The following is a 6,732-nucleotide window of genomic DNA, read 5'->3' as shown; positions in this document are numbered from 1 at the left end:
TGTGCAGAAAGAGCAGGGATTAAAACTGCACTACTAACCTGTCGTCTTCTTTGTGGACTATTTCTAGTCGCCTTTATTAATATTTTTGACGACAGCTGAGGACTCAAGACCACATGCCCACATGCAGATAAAAAAAAACCCAGAGATGCACGCACACAAGCACACAAATCTGATTACTTATGGCGAGAGAGTCAGAGAGATGAATTCCAGAGTGTGTGAAACTGGCCATTTTGAATCACTTTATCATCCGTGATATCCTCCATTATAGATCACATCAGTCGCAAACACTCTGTGAATGCTGTGACATCAGTCACATGGATAGTACAATCCCCAGACAAACTGTAGGAGACATCGTGCAGAGAAGAATAGGGCCCAGAGTTTTTTCCGGACCACCACCATACCTGAGCAGGAAAACTCCAAGACCAAGGTATGAACTGGCTGACAGCTAAGACTGTTGCGGCATTACAGTGAATCTGTCCTTGGTCATGGGCTCTGTTATACAAAAGCAATTGAAAGGAATTGAAATCTGCCTCTATCATGTCCTGTAAAGTTCAGATCATATTCTGATCCTGTGCAGAATGCAACCTTGAGTGGAGAGATTCTCTCTCTCTCTCTCTCTCTCTCTCTCTCTCTTTCCTCAAGACCAGAGCTGACAACCAGAGCAGCTGAAGCAGAAATGCAGGCCTCTTTAAGCCGCCGGCCGCTGCTGTCCTATTGTTACAGACAGGGGCCAAGGAATTTCATTTATCATGAAATGGATACGGCTCGTAGAAGTGTCCTCTTCAGAACCTTACTATAAATAACTATCTCATCTCCTAAAGAACAACACGGCATGCTGTCTGAGAGCCACTCAATACATGAGACAAAGGAAAGAGTGTGTGTACGTGTGTGTGTGTGTACGTGTGTGTGTGTACGTGTGTGCACGTGTGTGTCTGTGTATGTGTACGTGTGTGCACGTGTGTGTCTGTGAGTGTGTGTGTGTGTGTGTACGTGTGTGTGCATGTGTGTGTGTACGTGTGTGCGTACGTGTGTGTGTGTGTGTGTGTGCGTGTGTGTACGTGTGTGTGTGTGTGTGTGTGTGTGTGTGTACGTGTGTGTGTGCATGTGTGCTTTCATGCGTGCGTGCGTGCGTTACTAAGACCATAGGGAAGAGCGCCCCCTACTGGCACTCCGACACCACTTCCAGCTCTATCTTCTCTAACACAGTTCTGGTAGCTGTGGATGCGTAACAAGGCCGGTGTGAGGAGGGAATATGGTCCTGGCTCCTTCAACATGTGTTGCCTGGGATGTTACAGCTACAGATTATAGACAGAAAAAATGTTTGGATTCCTCCTCTCCTCTTCCCAGAATAGAGCCGTGAAGATGTTGCCAGTGCCAACTGTGTGTGTGTGTGTGTGTGTGTGTGTGTGTGTGTGTGTGTGTGTGTGTGTGTGTGTGTGTGTGTGTCTATGTATGTGCGTGTGTGTGTTTGTACTGACACACACACACACACACTTGTCCATACCTGTCAATCTCCAGCTAAGGAAGTTTATTACAGAACAAAGGGTTATGGAGAAACCGTGGTCTATACTGGGGTTAAAATGAAGTCCTGAAGGCCGTTAATCAGGGACTCAGGGACATCTCTGGTCTGTGAACCACCATGTGTGTAATAATGTCATGTCAGAAAGGCAGACAATGTACTTCAAAGTAAAACACACCAGTGCCAACTGTGTGTGTGTGTGTGTGTGTGTGTGTGTGTGTGTGTGTGTGTGTGTGTGTTTGTACTGCGCACACAGACACACAGACACAGACACACACACACACACACACACACACACACACACACACACACACACACACACAAACCCATCATAGTCCCCCCCACCTGTGTGTCATCTTGATGTCTTGTCAACTTCCCCCTGAGCGACTTTGTCAGGGGAAAAAAACACAGATTTATGATATTAAATGCAATTTAATAACAGTGAGTGATTCACCACTGCGAAACATTAATCAATTAAACGTGGCGTACATCTGTTAGCCTTGACAATATGTTCCTTGTTTTTATCACTAAAGCCTTTGTTGTGTGTAACGCACATACAGGACGTTACACTTTAATGCTCTTTCTCTCTTCCCCCACATACGGTGCATGTCCACAACTTGAGATTGTCTGCTCATTATAACATGAGCAACAAATCATACTGAAATGCAGTTTGTAATGCAAACTGCCAGTTGATCAAAGAAAATTGAGGGTAAATAAGGTACATGTTATTATCATGATCAAATGTGGTTAGAGATGAAAGTGTATTTGGCTTGAGGATGAGTGGGCACGTCTTGGGTCTTTGCTATTGGCCCATTTAAGGACATCAATGAGGAAATAGAGTGAAATAAGCAAAAGAGTCCATGAAATATTTGATATGAGAGTAAATTGATTAATGTGTACGATAATAGGAGGAGAAACTATTTCTACTGATTGAAATAACTGGGTCATATGCTCACTCCTGAGCGTGCGCACACACACACACACACACACACACACACACACACACACACACACACACACACACACACACAAAATCTCCTGCTGAGGCTGAGCTCAGGATGGCCCACTTCAAATGAAATTAGAGAACCTGGTCGATGTATTAGGAAGATTACCTTAGAAAAGTAAAGCAGGAATTGAAAAGATAAAGATTTCTTCTCTTGGCAACAGCAATAAGCGGAATGCAATAATCATAAGAACTGGGGGGAATAATACAAAGATGTTTCATAAACATAATCCGCAGAGATGAGGCTGGGCTGACCCGCAGTTATAATCCCCCAAAAGAAGACTCCCTCCTCCTCATCTTCAGGCCCAACTCAATCTCTCTCTCTCTCACACAGACACACACACACACACACACACCCGCCCGACCCGCCTGCACACACACACACACACACAAACACACACACACTCAATCTCCTCCCTTTTATTAAATAAAGGGATAAGCATGCATGAACATGCTGTTACTCTGATCCACTCCATACCAACCACCATGCAGCCTGCATAGATACAGCCACAGACCTCAGCTTAGAGCCCAAATATATCAAACATACAAGTATAACCCTCATCATCATCTAAAGACATGTTCAGTTACATCAGTAAGACTGATGTGATCATATCGTTATTTTTAAAAATCTGTTGTCCCTATACATGTTGGTCATTATGGATATGTGGTATGGCTTTATTGTCAAGAGACTTGTAAAAGATGAAATTGACAGTGAAATATGTGTTTGTATTGGTAATATTGATCAATTAGCTGTGCTGATCTCACAGACACTCTGTCCTCCTCTGTATGAATCAGGGAGAAACAGCATCTGGAAAGCACTATTAACCAACATCTGCTCTGAGCACACAAATGCAACATGCCTCCCCCTTTACGCACGCACACACACACACACACACACACACACACACACACACACACACACACACACACACACTTATACACCTCCCTTTTACATCCACTTTTTTGTTGTCCTTTTACAGACACACACCTCCTGTTCAAGCAGCCAACTGTCGCCTTCCCTCCAGATCACTATAACAGTGACAGAAGAATTAAGGCAAATTATTCTCAACAGTTCAAGGCAATGTGATCCACCTGCAGTGTGTGCGCGAACGTGAGTGTGTTTGTTTGTTTGTGCGATGGCATTGTGAGTTCAATGTCTTTTTGATTGGTCCTTCGAACCTTCTCTATAGACCAAGGCAAATTAACTGCATTAAGCTCACAGCGCACGATGCAATATAGTGCCAGAACGCTGCAAAGGTTGAAGAGAATTGAAGGAGGAAAATAACAATATTTGACAAACAAGACAGTGCAGTGCTCTCCTGATGAAGGTCTAAATTGAGTGGGCTTGGGGCCAAGTTAAGCCCAGGATGTTTGTCTGGAGAGTGGAGGTTGATGCGGCGGACCAGAACACTGCTGATTGAAAAATACTTTATCATAACGTTGGCGTTCTCCTTGAAAACGAAATGTACTTATGATTTTGTTCATTCCTTATCATTTTCTTTCATTCAAAATGACAATCTGGACCATCTAATCCATCTTAGGTTCATCATTTTCTTCATACGCTTTGTCCCTTCCAAATCAAAATAGTAATTTATGGTTTGGTACGAGACTCAAGGGGACGTTAAGCGGGGGGTGGAGGGGAGGGTCTCAAAGAAGCAATGGCTCTCTTATTAATCAAGACATGGAATAAAATGGTTGTAATATTCATAAATGGATCCCATGCATGCCCCCCTGTGCCTTGATAGTATTAGAAAAATGAAAACTAAATCTTTAGATTAGAAAGATTGAAAAAATTGAATTATAGCGGTCATGTAGGGCGAGTGGATGGATAATACCTTTAGACGCAGATGAAAGACAAATCTTCTTCTCGCAGATTCAATAAGATGAAAAATGAAATATTATGTTTTAGGGGGGAGGAGGAGAGGGGTTAAGAAGAGGAGGTCGCCATCCTGGGTCGGGTGCTGTCTGATATCAAGCAGACAGCTCACATCACTGAAACTCTACTCCAAATTCCACAAATAATCGAAACATATCGGAGTCCGCATCAAACTACTTTAATCACTCTTTTCATTTTTGCCTTGCACTTATTGGTCCCTAACGAGCATCACTTACAGGGTGATTTTCAAATGGACTCAAGCAGAAACGCAAGCGTATTCTGAGGTTTGAGCCCGATTTGCGCTCTTGGCCAATTTTTCTCATAAGTCACGATATGGTGCGCAAACACATCTGCGCTGCACCTCCGCCTGGCTCCAGAGAGGGGTGTGTTGTCTTCACGAAATACGTTAATACGATATTCGCACCTCACGCCTCAATTTTCCAAAAGACATATACACATACGCCCGTGGAAAAGTTGCACCAGGGTAGGATTTGGCGCACCATACTTTATAGTAGAATATATAGGACTCGTAGAAGATTTAGATGCTACCGCCGATGATCAAGTAATCAGAAAATATAGATTTGACAATCACGCCATTCTGGATTTAACCTTGGGGATCGGTATCACAGCTTTTCCAATGTTTCTTTGCATTCCATTGCTTAATCAACTGATTTAGATTTGTCATCTACGACTATACTACGGCTATATGTTTTATAGCTTTGATGCAGTGAAATTAGCTTTTTTTTGGTTTTGAGAGTCGGCTATGGAGCACGATGGTTCCGACTCATCACTGGTGCGCTCTGTAGATAAGGGTAAAAAAAACAAAAACATATTAAGCCTATAATCAACTAGAAGGTATACGAACAGTCCAAATCCTAATATTAAATGAAAATAACAAACATATTATAGGAGGCTCTTACGTATTATGCATCTGGATTTTTAGTGACCCCTCCATATCCAGGTCGTCGGGTTCACGAGTTCTAAAGCCTTTTCCTCACATTCGTTCAGGGTTTCACTCGCCTCTGGTCCTTCACCAGTGCCACTTTCATGGGAGCGTGTTGATTGTTTATCTTTCGCTCTTCGTTTTAAATCAGGAACCTTTCTTTTTAATTGTTTTTGTTACGAGACATTTATTAAGTTGGTGATTTTTTGCCAGATTTTCTCTTTTGATCACGCACTAATGTTCCCAGTGAAATACATCTTTGTTTGACACATCTTCATTTCCAGCAAATCCCACTATAACAGGCTGCTTATCAGTAGATCAACATGCCTTCCTGACTCCAACCACTAGATGGCGATATATGACCATGTATCCTTTTGATCAATATTTTACCCTACACATGGACACTTGAGGGGGGCTTTGTGGGTTGTTTTTATATATATGCATGAACCCCGGAATCTCCCATGTTACAAACTATTCGATAGAAAAGAGAGGTGAGCCACTTTGAACTGCTAATTTTCTCAAGTGAATATGTGTCTTTAAAATAGGGAGCATTTGGCAGCATTCTCAGGCATACATCTGCTGTGTAGATATATAGGAGGGGCCCATTTTAGAAGCGTTAAAACCACTTTTGACTACAGAAAATGCAACCCCAAATAATTGCAACTAAATAATTTTCAACCAAATACTAAACATGAGTGTTTCATTTTAACATTATATTAATCTGTCCCAATACTTGTTGTGCCCTGAAATAGGGGGACTAGGTATAGAAACTGATTAAACCAATATGTACAAAAATACAAGAATCTATACATAGTAAGTGTTTGAATATGAGAATCTATACATAGTAAGTGTTTGACTCAAATACAAACTTTTGGAGGATAGAGCAAAAAGAAGAACGAATTGTGTCACTGTCCCAAAACAAACAACAACTTCTGACGGGCTGCAGCACAGGCCTGGCAGAGCATCACCAGAGAAGAAACCTAGCGTCTGATGGGGTCAGTGGAAAAATGAAGAAACAATGGTTCACTGTCCCAATAATAACGAGGCCACTGTAAATAACACACACACACACACACACACACACGCACCTTGACCGTTTCAAAAATGAGAATGAGATTGTTTCACATGTGTGTGTGTGTGTGTGTGAGTGAGAGGACGTGCACGTATTCAATTACATATAAATGGTTGAGTGTTTCATATGTGTGTGAAGTAAAGTATGAATGATATGATTCACCCAGACAGTTTTCACTTGGACTTTACCTTGGAAAATGAAAGTGTATGAGTCCGTCGGCACTAGGACCACGCGGAATCCTGAATTAGTGTCGTAGCTTGTGACAAGCTGCCCCATATGATGCTGCTAAGCGAGAGTAGCTAGCTCTGCTGCTTTATTA

Source organism: Argentina silus, assembly GCF_951799395.1.
Source record: "Argentina silus genome assembly, chromosome: 14".
NCBI lineage: Eukaryota > Metazoa > Chordata > Actinopteri > Argentiniformes > Argentinidae > Argentina > Argentina silus.
This window is presented reverse-complemented; position numbering follows the sequence as displayed.